This window comes from Thamnophis sirtalis, unplaced genomic scaffold (assembly GCF_051295495.1).
Source record: "Thamnophis sirtalis isolate CommonGarterSnake01/CBP01778 unplaced genomic scaffold, rThaSir2_p1.2 scaffold_6, whole genome shotgun sequence".
Taxonomy (NCBI): Eukaryota; Metazoa; Chordata; class Lepidosauria; order Squamata; family Natricidae; genus Thamnophis; species Thamnophis sirtalis.
In genome coordinates this window covers 88,234,112-88,251,125 of record NW_028261386.1, presented here as the reverse complement: position 1 = coordinate 88,251,125, position 17,014 = coordinate 88,234,112, and the positions used below count along the sequence as shown (strand labels likewise).

General features: G+C 41.6%; 1 pseudogene; it reads left to right on the top strand.

The window, feature by feature from the left end:
- The first annotated feature begins 15,889 nt into the window (after positions 1 to 15,889).
- On the top strand, positions 15,890 to 16,271 carry LOC148045066 (guanine nucleotide-binding protein G(I)/G(S)/G(O) subunit gamma-5 pseudogene; annotated as a pseudogene).
- The last annotated feature ends 743 nt before the right edge of the window (positions 16,272 to 17,014 follow it).

The window sequence follows — 17,014 nt, the reverse complement described above, 5'->3', positions numbered from 1 at the left end:
CCAGGAATGGTCTATGTTGGACATTGATTAGTGGGATGGAAAAGACTATGTTAGGATTTCAAGTATTTTATGGAGTTTACAAAGTGGCACATTCCTGTTTTCGTGTGCAACCCAGCTGCACCTGCTAAAAATGGTATGTGGACTTGGAAGAATTTCTGGGAATGACATGAAAAATGGTACTGAGACCTATACATGGAAGGAGAAAAAGAAGAAATTAATCCCCCTTTATTTTCTAGGATTGTGTGAGTCAGCCAAGATCTAATTCAAATTCAAGGTTCAATTAAAACTGATTTGATATTCATTTTTGATAAAAGATGCTACCATAGGAAATGATGGGGAAAAGCATCAAAATACCTGCAGCTGCTTCATTTTGGGGGGGGGGGAGTGAAATGGAATAAAAATAGCAGGGATGATAATCTTTTATAGAGCTATTAAACACTACAACATTTCAGCTGGATACTTTCAAGGGCTTTAACATATGTTGGAGTTTCAAACTTTCTGTATATGAGTGTGAGTTTTTCTCAGAGTGTGAATTTGACATGAGCCATGATTACAAAAACACTTTCTAGAACTATCAAAAAAGAAGATATGTTTAAATGAAATACAAAGTCTAGCACATAGCTATCCTATAGTGCATGTGCATGGAGAGAAAAGGCAGAGGAAATGATCTACAATTGTCATCAAAGAATGGGCTGGGTGATAGACAACAAAGGAGCACAGAATAAAGCCTTAACACTCTATCTACACCCTACTTACCCCTTGTGGTCAGTAGGTCATGAATTGATGACTATTTGGACCTCCAACAATTAATTCATTAATTCCCCTTCTTCTTCTTTAAGGTAGAGGTAGCAGCCTTAAATTGTCCAACAGAAAGTCTAGAGAGAAGTTGCACTGAACCAATGTAGACAATATAAAAATACGGTGTATGTGGTTTTTTTAATAAAAAAAACCAACAACCTTGTTACTAAATATGTCAACATTGTCTCTATTGAAGCAGTCACTTTTATGGGCTTGGCAGGCTGGTTGATACAGCTCATTGGTAAGGTTAGCCCTTTTGGGAAGCAACACTTCTTGTACAATTATAGCTAGCTATATATTCTGAGAAGTATATATTATTCCAACTGTGTATATGCACACTTGTCTATGTGCATATGCTGTAATGTGTTATAAACAAATTATATTATATTATGTAAAATAACTTAACAGCAAACCCGTTCTCTAGTCTCTGATAAATAAAGTCTGTCTAATTTTTCTCTTTCCAGATGAATCGTCCTAAAAGTATTCTAGCAGAAGAGTGAGAGACACAGAACAAATCTCCTAGATGCTCCGAGAAGCACATTTATGGAAGTGATAAAACTCCTGGGTCAGTTAATAAGGTACTATCAATGCTTTATTATGCCTTCCCAAATTTGAACCAATCCATAAAATCAATGTAAGAGTAGAATGTCAGCCAATTATTCAAAACTGTTCATCTCAATCTCTCACTTATCATAGCAATCCACCAAATATCTATCTTAACTTCCCACACCATCCATCAGTCAGTCAGTCAGTCAGTCAATCAATCAATCAATCAATCATCCTCTAAACCCTACCTGAATTAGAAGTCAAAGAGTAACCAGAGGATAGCCTTCTTCAATTGCCTGGCAAGTATTCACTCTCACTTTGCACTAGTGGCAGATCTGTCCACAGCCTTCCTTCCATCTCACACACAAACACCTTGAACTGACTATTCTCTATCTTGAAATGCACACATCCAACAGAGGAAGAGGCGAGGGAGTATATATTTTCAATAAGACCTACCCATGGGGAGAAAAGTGTTTATGAATTGTGTTTCTGGAGGAATAAAATGGGAGGGCAGATCAACAGGGAATTATCCAATCGATGATACATAAAATGAACCAAGAAGATTTTGCTACTATAGTTGCATGTAATTAATGTTGTGTGATTTTAATGGGTTGACATTGGACAGCATCCCAAGAGAATACAGACAGATTATAGTAGTATAAACATTTAGGTAAATAATGAACGTTTATTAACTCACTTTCAGTGGTGTAGCTATAATATACTGCACATGCCCTTTAGTGAGTTTGTCTAAGTAAATAACATTGCTAAAATATTTTCAGGGCTAACAATAGATCTGCCTATTATTAAAATTATAAATAATTTTTCTTATTGTTCATTATATTTTTTGTTCTAAATAGATTACTAAAATACTGAAACACACACACACAGACATGCACACATATACACATATTAATTGCATACTTTATTATGCCACAGCAGCAAGCAAAACCTAGATGAAATTGGATGATCCTACAATTCTTAGCATTCTCTGGTTAGCACTAAGATGAGAAACAATCCAGGAACTGAAATTTAGATTTGCTTTTTTATTTTTATTTTCTAAATAAGTTGCAACCTTATAAACAGTAAATTGTAGATCATTAAATGCAAATAATCTTTTTTTTTTTTGCAGAAACATTCATGGCTTTATATTCCAAGATAGTAATCCTAAATTCCATTTACCTGAAACTCAACTCTTCAAAACTCAAGTGAGACTTTAATTTTATAAGCTTGCATTATAATGTGACATTGGAAAGACCAATTTAGTATTTTTTCTTCTCTATTCACTTTTCCACATGTTATATGTTTTCTCATCAAAATGGCAATTTACATTCCAATTTAATATTCTCTTATCACATACTTAATGTTTTATGGTATATATTTAAACTGTAGGTAGAAATGTAATTTATTGATTATTTGTTCTCCTGATGATATTTTCTGTTTCCGTGACATTTATTGAACTGACAGTTTCAATAAATGCTTTAGATTTGGGATACTGAAGTAGATGTTTAATTTTCATTTAATCCTGTAAAGTAAAAAAAAAAGCAAAAGTATTTAAGACATCGCATACAAGGCATAATTTTTCTTGAATTATTGAGCATCAATAATCAATAATTAATACTTTTCTTGTTTTGATTTGCATGGAAGCTAGTTTTTCATGCCAAAGATAAACTTTCTTGCAATGCATATTGACAAACTATTTTTATTCTAAACATCGTCTAGTTATATGGCCACTTTAAGAAATGTAGGCACTAGGAGAATTCCCTCCTGTTCTATACATAGCCCTAGATGAACATTGCAACAATCTGCCTCTTGCTCCATTGCTGCCTGGCCTCTGGCCTTCAGATTGTTCAGGAAAGGAAACAGAAGCATAGACAGATGTTGGGTCAACCAGAAATAGAACTACTAGAACAGATACTACTATGTTAAGAAACTGACATGTGTTCCATACTAGCCTGCGTGGCAAACAAGCAGGCAATTCAAACTTTTCAACTTATTACAGGTATTATCTTGGTTATAAATCAGTTAGTGCATAATGTAACTGAGGCACAGAAATGTCTACCGGGGATGGGCTTCAAAATTTTTAGCAATCAGTTCTTTGCCCAGTTCCTGAGTGGGCATGGCCATGGTGGATGTGGCCTAGTCAGCCTCCTGCACCATGACGGAGAGTGGCATTTTCACTGCTCTGGAGGCTTTCTTCAAGCCTCTGGGAGGGCAAAAACATCCTGTCCCGGGCTCCAGAGGCCCTTCCGGAACTTCCAGGAAGCCCATTTTTCAACCTCCTGAGGCTTCCGTACGGGCCCTGTACTTACCTGGCACACCAAACAGGCCGCGTGGGGACTCCTGGGAGGAGAGAGACAGAGTGGGAGGGTTGGGGCAGAGTAGGAGGGGCAGGGCCAGCCAGGGGTGGGATTTGTGGGTTCTCTGAACTGGGCAGATTCATCGCTAGAGGTTCTCACGAACCCATGTTAACCTATAGCAGTCCATCGCTAAGATCTGCAGAGGAAAGTCTCATGCCGGTATCTCAGAGTTGAGACTTAAATAGAACTCAGAAGTACATTTGCTGTTGGAGTCCTGGGGTCTAGAGTCAACATCATCGAGTCCAGGGGTAATAAACTGAAGATCCTTTCATAAGCCAAGGTGCCAGAAGAAACTAAAAGAGAGACTAGAGAAGTGAGTTTGCAATATTGGTAGAAAGAGAGTAAGGTTAAATAGCTTAAACTGTTGGTTTGTCTAATCAGAGGAATTGACACAACATTTTCTTAAGACATAATACTGACTTCATTGCTAGATCCTAACCTAATGGACCATTGTAATTTGTCTTCTTAAAAAGTGACATCTCCAACATTTTCATATTAGAAGTCATAGTCCAAATTGTCTGGAAAACAGAATTAGAGAAATCTGTTTTGTGCCCTGTTTTGGTTTACTTTTAGCTTTATTTTAAATAGTATTACTTTTGTTTGTTCATGCTTAAATTGTACAACACTCTGATAGCTCTGGTTGGTAGGAAACCAATTTATAAATGCCATAAATAAAAAATGCCCTAGATAAATAAATTCCATAAATATACATATATGAAGGAGGGGGTAATTTTCACCAGTTTTTCCCTTTCCATTTCATCTTTCTCTAATCCAGAAAGCTACACAAATGCTTATTCCTCCAACTCTTGCTTGCTCACTCCTATGCTTCCTCTTTTCCCATCAACTCATCTGCTCATAGCTTATCACGCCCTTTCAGAATTTCCCGAGCATTTATCTTCTTTTCCCTTCAAATTCTTTTTTCTACCTCTAACATTCCTTCCTCACCCCCCTTTTTCCATTTGCCTGCTCAGCTTGAAGAAATGTATACAGCATTCATGTATAAGTAGCATATGGTTTATAGCTCAAATTGATGTGAGATCATATATTGACAGAGTTGTTCTCTTTAATTATAGTCCGTGCATATACCACATGTAAAATATTAAAAACATATGGTTTTTGTTTTTTAGAAGTATGAAAAGCCCATATTTTTCACAAGCAGACAGATCTCAGTATGGCTCTGCTATTACTCTCTCAAGACTTCGAGATCATGATCAATACTCTCACCCCTCCCTCTAAAATATGCACTTAGATTGTATGCATACCACAGCTGATTCCCCTGGCTTGCCTTCAGCTTCATCTGTATGAGCTTTGAAATTGGGCTGATACTTTCAAACTTTATTACATTAACATTTCATTTTTTTAAAGTTCCAGGAATCTGTTCCCCTGATCGTTCCTTTGGTTTTTATGTATTTATCTTGCTGCCTTTACAAATGTAACATTCCTAATGTTGCCAGTGAAAGTTGTGCGTGTTGGAAAAGATCCAGAGAAGAATGAGGTCAGCAGAAGGCTGCTGGGTCTCTGATGAGCTCCAGTTCTCACTTGACAAATCAGGAAAAGAGAGTAAATGTTTCTCCAAGCTTCAATCAAATGTAACCTGAGATTTAAAAAAAAATTGGGGAAAGGGGATTGAATCCCCTTAGAGCCGAGGTGGCGCAGTGGTTAAATGCAGCACTGCAGGCTACTTCAGCTGACTGTAGTTCTGCAGTTCGGCTGTTCAAATCTCACCAGCTCAGGGTTGACTCAGCCTTCCATCCTTCCGAGGTGGGTAAAATGAGAACCCGGATTGTTGTTGGGGGCAATATGCTGACTCTGTAAACCACTTAGAGAGGGCTGAAAGCCCTATGAAGCGGTATATAAGTCTAACTGCTATTGCTATTGCTAATCCAAAACAATTTATTTAGGAGAAACTCGTTATACTTTTACCCCAATTTATTTAAGAGATTCTCATTACATTTTCCAAAGAGTTAAGGATATTTGTACAAGAAGGGTCAAAAATGATCCTCTGGAATTTGGTGTTCTTATTTATCTAGAGTCTTGGGACAATTAGAAGAAAATAGAAATACATACACACACAGTCACATATTGTATCCCTATATGTAGCTACCCAAAACAAAGTCTAGGGGGCTAAAATAATTTCACGTTCCAAGAATCAAAGTAAACTGTGCATCAACCTATGTGATGGCTCCATAAATCTACCACTCATTTATTTTTATAACTGCTGACCAGGCTTGGCCAATCCCAGCTTGATGTTCTTGGATGCCATCACTTCATCTGGCTCACATGGAAACCATCTCTTGTTTGAGGAAAACTTTGTATCTTTAGAACCATATGTTGTTGAATATTTTTTAGAGATTTCTATTCTGGTTATTTCCCTACATGTTATAAAAGAAAAAGTCTTTCAAAATAACCTCCTGCTCTATAGATTGCTTTGAATGGGTCCATCCTTTCATACAGATTGTGCATCCATGTACTTTTTTCTGTGCATTGATGTACATCTTTCATTGACTTTGAATCTTTCATACGTGGAATATCTTTCATACTAAATTTTCTGGAACACTTCTGGAGGACTTATAGTGAGCTGGCATGCCATTAGTGAATGGAGATCAAGACAGCAGCAGACCAAAGAACTGAGGCCTTTTAAAGTTTTCTAATTTAACTTTTTAATCACTTTTGGAAATTACTCCTTAACAACCTTAAGGCAATTAGCATTATTAGCATAAAGAGCATAAAGAATAAAGAGGTAACATATTTTTTTTCCTGATACAGAAATATTAGAACCAGAAATGCTGGGATTCTTTTTTTTTTAAAGCATGGATTATAAAACAGAGAAGTAATGACAAGCCAATAGAATGACCTGGATAAAAATTTATTACCTGATGTATAAAAGAATTTGGATAAAGCCTTTAAAATTAAAGAGGAAATACAAATAATCAAAGAAACACATTTAAAAAATGAGATTTTTAAAAATCTCATTGTTCTCCAGGAAGACTATCTGTAGGAAGATATGTAAAAAGAAATCAACATGGAGGCCTCCATCAAAGCATGGATCTTTTCATATACCGTATATTGCCCATTTATACCTAAAATGAATCGGGTTTTGATTTCAGAGTTGTACCCCCATCCCGACTTCACTATTTCCAAGTGCATAAATGAATTAAAATAAAAGATCCCATCAGGTATTTTGATGAACAGGATTTTCAAAGATCATTGGCCAACCTAGGGGTGGGTCCCGGCTTCTTTTACTGCTGGCTCACTCAGGGATGTGCTTCGGGCATGCGCGTATGCGCAGAAGTAAAAAATTACTTCTGCACATGAGCAGATGGAAAAACAAGATGGCAATGCCTACGGCGCTGCTGATAGAACCAGTTCTAGTGCGTGTCTGGCTGAGTTACTACCGACTTGGCCAAACCAGTCCAAACCGGTAGGAACCCACCTCTGGGCCAACCATTCATATCAATATTGGAAATCTTATCATGCCATCCAATGCCTTGTGGGATAATTTATCTATAAAAGGTAAAAAGTAAAGGTTCCCCTTGCACATATGTGCTAGTTGTTCGCAACTCTACAGGAAGGTGCTCATCTCCATTTCAGAGGCATAGAACCAGTGCTGTCCAAGGACATCTCCATGGTGATGTGACTGGCATGACTAAACGCTGAAGGTGCATGGAACGCTGTTATCTTCCCACCAAAGGTGTTCCCTATTTTTCTACTTGCATTTTTACATGCTTTTGAACTGGTAAATTGTCAGAAGCTGGGACAAGTAATGGGAGCTCCCTCCATTACGCAGTGCTAGGGATTCGAACTGTCGAACTGCCAACCTTTCTAAAAGATAAGCTCAGCATCTTAACCACTGAGCCACCGTGTCCCTTTATCTATACATTAAAGGAAATCTGAAAAAATGTTTGAGAGGTTATAAGCTAGGAAATCCATTAAACCTCTGAATCAATTTCATATCACTTTGAAGAGATGCTGCTCAATGCCTTGAATTGATCTGAAGATTTAATTCAAAGGACTAATTTACTTTGAATCTTCTTTGAATCAAATCTTACAGTCTACCAATATCCTATAGCTAGTTATTATTTGTATTGTTTAATTATCTGTATAAATACAGTTTATGTATTTTGAAAAGAAGCACTGATTGAAAATATAGTTCAGTCCATTTTTCACTTCAGAAGGGATTTGGTAATTTCATTTACTTATCTATTTCTTTTTTGTAATGATGAATGTTATAAAGCAAAAAGACTCTTTTTGACTGTGACATAGAAAATCCAATAAATAAATTAATTTTGGAAGCAGTTTTAATAATCTAGGCTGCACTAAGTTCATTCACACAATATATATTTAAATACCTATTGAAAGTATATAAATGTGGAATTAATGGGGGAAAGGTGAAAGGGAAATTGTCTTATGTTCCTAAATATAGATTTATACATTAGTTAGAATGGAAGTGCTAAAAATATAAAAGAATACCAGATTCCTGTTATTTGCTGAAAATTCTCTTTAGCTCTACAACTTATGCCAAATCACGATGGACATGATAATGGGAGGAAGTAATCTTTGGCACATTAAAAAGGACTGTTAAAGTCACATTCTATGCTTGAATGTTGCCAGACTATAATGGCTACTAATGTTGCCTTTTATTTACAGATAATGATTCACAAATAATGGTAAAATCCTACAAAGACAACAGAAAATGATAACCAGGCCAAAAATATAAAAGCTGATAAATGTTTATTCTGTTCCTAGATCTTAGGTACATCAAAATATCAATATTCCTCACTCTACACAACTCCTTTGTGAAGCTGAAAATTTTAAGGGAAATTTTCATTCATACTTATCTTTTTGTATTGAGAATTTAGAAATTACTTAGGATTTTAGTTAGTAGAAAATGCCTTTTTTTAGGTTAACAGAAACTTTTATAAATATTCCTTCTACATAGTTATCAGAGTCTTGTCATACCGGTCATTTTTCTGTTCAAAAACTTTTCATTATATTTATGCAAATCTTCATTTTAGGCTACATTTCCATTTTCTAACTGCATTATTTGAGGACTCTTTTAATGTTAGGAATGCTAAACACAAGCATACAAGCAAATTAAGTATGAGCAGACAATGGCTAAAGTCACAAGAAATTATAATGCTAAACACTCCTTACCAATAAGCAACTTATTATTCTACATTATAATTGGGAGTACATATTATGAGAGAGAAAGTGACTGGATCATCCAACTGGCTTTGTGTCTAACGCTGAACAAAAACTCATCTTTCAATTTCTAGCCTGATGTCTTAACCCTTACACCAAACTGGTTCTCAGTAGTAGTAGTAGTAGTAGTAGTAGTAGTAGTAGTAGTAGTAGTAGTAGCAGCAGCAGCAGCAGCAGCAGCAGCAGCAGCAGCAGCAACAACAACAACAATACAGTAATTTAAAATATAAGCAATATATGTATAATCAAAATAAACTAAGATCAGCTTATTTGAATTTGAATTTGAATTTATTAAAATTTATAGGCCGCCCTTTTCCCTGAGGGGACTCAGGGCGGCTTACAATCACAAGGGAGGGAAGTGCAACATCAAAAACAAAACAAAATGTGAACAAAGAAAAAAATAGTAAAACACAACTTTCGTTCAACAATCAAACACTCGGGCGGGTGAATTAGGAACCTATCCCCAGGCCTGCTGGGAGAGCCAGATCTTGAGGGCTGCGCGGAAGGTCTGGACGGTGGTGAGGGTACGGATCTCAGCGGGGAGATCGTTCCACAGGGTCGGAGCTGCAACAGAAAAGGCTCTCCTCCGTGTGGTCGCCAGTCGGCATTGACTGGCAGATGGGATTCGGAGGAGGCCCAGTCTGTGCGATCGAATTGGTCGAAGGGAGGTAATTGGCAGGAGGCGGTCTCTCAAGTACCCAGATCCACTACCATGGAGTGCTTTAAAGGTGGTCATCAGTACCCTGAAGCGCACCCGGAGACCAACAGGTAGCCAGTGCAGCTCGCGGAGGACAGGTGTAACGTGGGCGAACCGCGGTGCGCCCACTATCACTCGCGCGGCTGCATTCTGGACTAACTGTAGTCGCCGGATGCACTTCAAGGGCAACCCCATGTAGAGCCCATTGCAGTATTCCAGCCTAGAGATCACAAGGGCTCGAGTGACTGTTGTGAGAGCCTCCCGGTCTAGGTAGGGCCGCAACTGGCGGACCAGGCGAACCTGGGCAAATGCCCCCCTGGTCACAGCTGACAGCTGGTGGTCAAAAGTCAGCTGTGGGTCCAGGAGGACTCCTAAGTTGCGGACCCTATCTGAGGGGTGTAAAATTTGACCCCCCAGCCTAAGTGTTGGTACATTAGCCAAATTATTGGGAGGGAAGCACAACAGCCACTCGGTCTTGTCCGGGTTGAGTACCAGTTTGTTAGCGCTCATCCAGTTCCTAACGGCCTCTAGACCCTGGTTCATCACGTCCACCGCTTCATTGAGTTGGCACGGGGCGGACAGATCCATTTCAGAGATCCATCTACTGCGGTGGAGTCCAAGTCCGACCGAAACCGAGCTATTTTGTCCGCCAAGAATTGAGCATAGTCCTCAGCCCTACCCTGCAAGGGGTCTCCCGCATCCCTCCTGTTAAGGAGGGAGCGGGTTATCCTAAACAGGGCGGCTGGGCGTGACTCGGCGGACGCAACCAAGGCAGAAATGTAAGATCTTTTGGCAGTTCTTAATGCTCGGACGTAGTCCTTGGTGCAGGTGGTTAGAAGTGCTCGGTTCGCCTCGGACTTATCGGACCTCCACTGGTGCTCTAGGCATCTCCTCCGGCGTTTCTTCTCCCGGAGCTCCTCGGTAAACCAAGGGGGCCTCCGGGATCCACTGACCCGGAGGGGCCGTAGTGGCCGTAGTATCAATCACTTTGTGCTTTACTAGAACCATAGTTGTTATAATCGTGTGATAGATCCAGTGAGGCAGGCCACATGCCAATAGAAGTCATTCTAATTATTTTGATATTCCTATGCTGGTTAAAATTATTCTTATTTGAATTTTCTAATTGAAAATAATCCTTGGATAGAAATATGCATGTGTGAAATACACACACTAGGCCCATGAGGCTTATATTCATAGAACTAAGCTTGCATATACAGGTATTGTAGTGTTTTCCCAACTTCTAGGCTTCACAGAGCTACATTTCTTTTCAGTCCCCCCCCCCCCCCACACACACACATTTCAGGGATTGTGTTGTCATGGAAGTTGTTCAGACAGAGAATTAAAACTCACTGTTCAAGTCACTGGGAGTTAATAGTGACTTTCTAAGACTGTAGGGATCATGTCAAGCCTAGCTAGTCATCTGTACATTCAGTTTTTGTAGATGGTCTGGACCAAGAAAGCATTGGCATACACAATTATATCCACAAGGACTTTCCCAATACATTATTACTTGCACTAGCCTTTATCTCTAAAGCTTCTTTAGTGCAGATATCCTATTAGCCCACGGCTAATTTTGCAGAGGAGGTACCTCCAGTGTGACTTTGGAAGGGCATACTGATTATTGCTGCTCTTTCTGGAAATGTTAATATATAATGTCCGAACAAGTCTGCAGACTGTATTTTACAAAGGTCCTAAAATTTAAAAAAGATGCAGTTAACCGAACTATGCTATTCAGATAACTGAAAAAAAATAGTTCAGAGTAGTTTTCTGCGGGAGCATTGATGTTCTATAGTTTTGAAGGACTTCAGTAGAAGGTATGATAAAAGTTTATGACATTTTGTCTTTCCTCCTGTATCTGATATACTTCTTGGAAATGCTGAAGGCATTTTTTATGATTAAATGTTAGAGTGAAAACCAGCTCCATGACTCAGAGTAAGAAAGAATTGGAAAGAAGGGCAGGTGGTTTGTCAGCTGTATAATATTCTTTCCACTCTTGATAGGCGGAAAATGCTTCTGTATTAAAACAAAAGACTTAAGCAGTGAAACTAACTGTTAGATAGGGGGAATGGATGAGACAGGACTCAGGCTTTAGTGACAAACAGCTCTTTATTAGACAACTATTTACAAATCCAGGAGTGGCCTGCCTGACACCTAGCCCTTTTTATAGGGACCTGTCAGACGGCTCAGCCAATCAGCTTTGAGTATTTTCCCGCCAGAATGGAAGACCTTGGTGGAGCCTATTGCTCCAGTTTCAATATGTAACACTAACAGAAATTATGGTACTGGACAGCCTTTTCTCTATCCCCTTCCCTTCACCTTCCCTCCTTTCCCTTTTTCTCATAGGTAACAAGAAAACAACAGTTTCAATAACTTTCTTCCTTTCTCTCTCTTGCTTGCTGTGACCATGATTCAGTCCAATGCAAGCTCCATTCACAAAACTATTTTTAACACCCCTGGGCTAAGCAGTGCAATCTTCTCAACATATTTAGTTAGTAAGACTTCTCCCTTCCCTCCCTTAAATAGAAACAAATGCTGGGCTGACATTATGGGAGGGACACTGCTCTGGTTACACAGGATGAATGTTCTTCTCTCTGAGATTTTCCAAACAGTTCTAACAATAACAGAGGATACAATTTAGTATCTTTAGACTCAGTGGAAATATGCCATTTTGAAAGCCTAAAGCATAAGCCAGAAAAATGTTGGGAACAATAAATAAAAAGGTTCCTTTTATACTCTATTGAATTATAATTTGGTTTTAGTAAAACAAATTGTATGTCCTGCTTGTAGATTTTCAGGGGGAAAAAAGGTTTTCATGATTTTTTTTAAATTGAAGAAAAATAAATAGTTCAGTGCAGGTATTATCTCATTCCCTTAAGGCAAGTAGCCTCAACCAGTTACTCTTCAGATACTGGGTTACTACAGGCTGGGATTGCATTTCTAATGATTCTACAACTCGCACTAAATGTGCAATTGTGTGATTTTTAATCCCAATGTATTTAGAAGATTTGGTTCCAAAGCCCTCATCTAATATCAGAGTACCCAAAGTAAGTCATGTGAATGGCTATGGGATTGCCCACATCTTCTGTTTTATGAATTTGTTATGATCTTCTGTCCATAGATGTAATGGACAATGGGAAAGGCATATATAAACTGGTATACATAGACAGACTTCAAGCTGATTAGAAAATGAACAATATCCTGTTTGGTAAATTTTACAATTTATGATTGTGAAGGTAGGACTGAGTTTAGGAAGTGAAATCTGAGGCTCCAGAACTTCTGGAAACTGGTGATGAGTAATCAGATATAAGCCTGGTATGTGCCCAAACTGTCATGAGTATACAAAGAGTTGAGAGCTGCAACAAGATTGTAGGAATATTGTTAGGCTTCTATTCATCCCATCCAGTGATGTGCGGTGAGCTTCATGGCCGGTGAGGCAAGCGTGAAAGCCCCGCTGAAGTCCCGGCACCGCATCTGCCATAGAGCGGGACCGGGACCTGCTCTATGGCAGACGGCGCCGGGACTTTAAAGTCCTGCCGCCGGGGCCCTGCCGCCACTTAAAGCCATGCCTCAGCCGCCCGAGCAACCTTCGCCGCCCACCCGCCCATCGCCTCCGGGCAGAGAGAAAGAGAAAGAAAAAATGCGGCTCTTCTTTCCCTCCCTCCCTCACCCCACCCCACCCCCTTCCCAAAGACTGCAACTTTGCCCCTCGCACCACATAAAAACTTTCCTGCTCCAGATCTGGCCAAAACACCCCTTGCCCCTCCCCACTTGGTCAGAGAGCCAGGGAGAATTTGGAGAGACCTGCTCCAAAGTTTTCTAACGGGGAGTCTTTGGAAGATTTTTAAAGCAGAATTGGTGACCCTTGGGACTCTTCACCAAATGGGGAGCCACCAAACTGCCTTCTTCTGCCCGTTGCTGCCTCTCGTCCAAGGAGCATTAATAAACAGCCTGCCTTCTGCGCCTCGTCTTTTCTCTTCCGTCAAAAGCTGAGGAAGGGGGAAAGCAGCGGTGGGACCCCGGGACACATGAGAAAAGGGGGTTGAGGGAGAGCAGTTTTCATTTTTTTTTTCATTTTATTAGGATTTATAGGCCGCCCTTTTCCCTGAGGGGACTCAGGGCGGCTTACAATCGTAGGGAAGGGGGTGCAATACAAAAACAAACAATATGTGAACAAAATAAAATGATAAGACACAACTTGCATTCAACAGTCAACACTCGGGCGGGTAAATTGGGAACCTATCCCCAGGCCTGATGGGATAGCCAGGTCTTAAGGGCTATGCGGAAGGTCTGGACGGTGGTGAGGGTGCGAATCTCGACGGGGAGGTCGTTCCACAGGGTCGGAGCTGCAACAGAAAAGGCTCTCCTCCGTGTAGTCGCCAGTCGGCATTGACTGGCAGATGGGATTCGGAGGAGGCCCAGTCTGTGCGATCTAATCGGTCGGAGGGAGGTAATCGGCAGAAGGCGGTCTCTCAAGTACCCAGATCCACTACCATGGAGTGCTTTGAAGGTGGTCATCAATACCCTGAAGCGCACCCGGAGATCAACAGGTAGCCAGTGCAGCTCGCGGAGGATGGGTGTTATGTGGGCGAACCGCGGTGCGCCCACTGTCACTTGCGCGGCTGCATTCTGAACTAACTGCAGTCGCCGGATGCACTTCAAGGGCAACCCCATGTAGAGCACATTGCAGTATTCCAGCCTAGAGATCACAAGGGCTCGAGTGACTGTTGCGAGAGCCTCCCGGTTCAGGTAGGGCCGTAACTGACAGACCAGGCGAACCTGGGCAAATGCCCCCCTGGTCACAGCCGACAAATGGTGGTCAAAAGTCAGCTGTGGGTCCAGGAGGACTCCTAAGTTACGGACCCTATCTGAGGGGTATAAAATTTGACCCCCCAGCCTGAGTGATGGAACATTGGCCAAATTTTTGGGAGGGAAACACAACAGCCACTCGGTCTTGTCCGGGTTGAGTACCAGTTTGTTAGCGCTCATCCAGTTCTTAACGGCCTCAAGACCCTGGTTCATCACGTCCACCGCTTCATTGAGTTGGCACGGGGCGGACAGATACAGTTGCGTATCGTCCGCATATTGGTGGTATTTTATCCCGTGCCTCCGAATGATCTTGCCCAGCGGTTTCATGTATATGTTAAATAGTAGGGGAGATAAGACCTAACCCTGCGGCACCCCATATGTTAGGGGCCTCAGGGACGATCTCTGCCCCCCGACCAACACCAACTGCGACCTGTCCGAGAGGTAGGAGGAGAACCACTGCAAAACAGTGCCTCCCACCCCCACCTCCCGCAGTCGTCGCAGAAGGATACCATGGTCGATGGTATCGAAAGCCGCTGAGAGGTCAAGGAGAACCAGGATGGACGCATGGCCTCCATCTCTGGCCCTCCAGAGATCATCGGTCAATGCGACCAAAGCGGTTTCTGTGCTGTAACCAGGTCTGAAGCCGGACTGGAAGGGGTCAAGATAACTAGCTTCCTCCAAGGCCCGTTGAAGCTGGAAGGCCACCACCTTCTCAACAACCTTCCTGACAAAGGGGAGGTTGGAGACAGGACGATAATTGTTTAAAATGGCTGGATCCAAGGATGGTTTCTTCAGGAGGGGTCTCACCACCGCCGTTTTAAGTGCGGCGGGGAAGTGCCCCTCTCGAAGGGAGGCGGTCACGACCGCCTGGATCCAGCCATGTGTCACCTCACTGCTGTTGGCAACCAGCCAGGAGGGACACGGGTCCAGAATACAGGTGGAGGCGCTCACAGCTCGAATGGCCTTGTCCACATCCCCAGAGGCAACATCCTGAAACTCAACCCAGAGATGGTTTGCCAAGTAATCCTCCTGTGTCCCGGCTGGATCTACAGCGGTGGAGTCCAAGTCCGACCGAAACCGAGCAACTTTGTTCGCCAAGAACTGGGCATAGTCCTCAGCCCTACCCTGTAAGGGGTCTCCTACGTCCCTCCTATTAAGGAGGGAGCGGGTAATCCTAAACAAGGCGGCTGGGCGTGACTCGGCGGACGCTACCAAGGCGGAGATATGCGTTCTTTTGGCAGCTCTCAGTGCCCGGATGTAATCCTTGGTGCAGGTAGTCAGAAGTGCTCGGTTCGCCTCGGACTTATCGGACCTCCACAAGTGCTCTAGCAGTCATTGAGCGTTTTCCAAGGGGAGTTTTCCAAGCGCTGGAAACTTGCCCGAAAGTTCTGAGAAGCAGCCCCCCCACCCCACCTGCACAGCGACCCGCCCGTTTGTCACCAGCAGCAGCTCTTTTACGACGTTCAACGTCACACGGAGTTGAGTGAGGGAGAGGGCCATGTCCTGCGCCTCGAACATCGCCGCTATGAAGAAAGTGGTGCAACAGCTGCGGCTCGAGGCTAGCGTGAGCCGCATGAAGATTTCACAAGCTGCAGCTGATCTGAAGCAGTTTTGCCTTCAAAATGCACATCACAATCCTTTATTAACAGGAGTTTCATCAAGTACAAATCCATTCAGACCACAGAAAGTCTGTTCTTTTCTCTGATTTGATCTAACAACTTTTCCTAGCTGATTATGTTGAATATGGAAATGAAACAAGATGGCTTGGAGCCTGTACAGAAACTTTGTATTAATGTGCCAACTTTGACCTTGTAAGATTGCTATTGTTTCAACCCCCCCTTAAAATCTACCTCTCTAACAAGCTGTATGCTTTCCTGTCCAAAGGTTGTTGCTTCACTCGGCCCAGAAGGCACTTTAAAAAATAAAATAAATAAATAAATAAATAAATAAAATAAAAAATAAAAAATAAAAAATAAAAATAAATGTGCCAGCCCACGCGCTAGCACAATAAAAACAAATTACAATTACTGACATTACAAATAATATTGAATTCCTCCCCCCTGCCCCCTCCCTCTGACCCACATACCTTCCAGCTACGTCAAAAATGCAAGATTTGGTCTAGCCAGGGCCAGGCAGGCTAGGATAGTTGCTGCTAGAGTCACCATGTGGATGACTCTGCTTAAATGTTTCAAAAAAGCCTCTAAACAAAGTGCCCTCTGCAAGAGGAGGCGAGAGAATCACGTGCCTCATTTACATAAGGAATTTTTTGCTTTTTAACCCTTGCTTAACTCTTAAAAGGTGAAAAATTCCTTTTGCAAAGGAGGCCCATAGTTCTCTCGCCTCCCCCTACAGTTAGCACTAAGCAGACTCAGAGTCACTGTGACTTGGAGTCTGGCAGCAACTACCTTGGCCTTTTTAATTATTTTAAAAATTCTTTCCTTTTCCTCATGAGACTGGTGAGGCCCCGCCTCCCCTGCTTCCAGTGACTGCACGTCCCTGATCCCATTGTCAGCTGCGACTTCATTTAATAATCAGGAAAGAAACCACTCAACTCCGTTTCTTTGAAATCAAGTGTACTTTTACTAATTATAAACGAACAGTAGCAAAG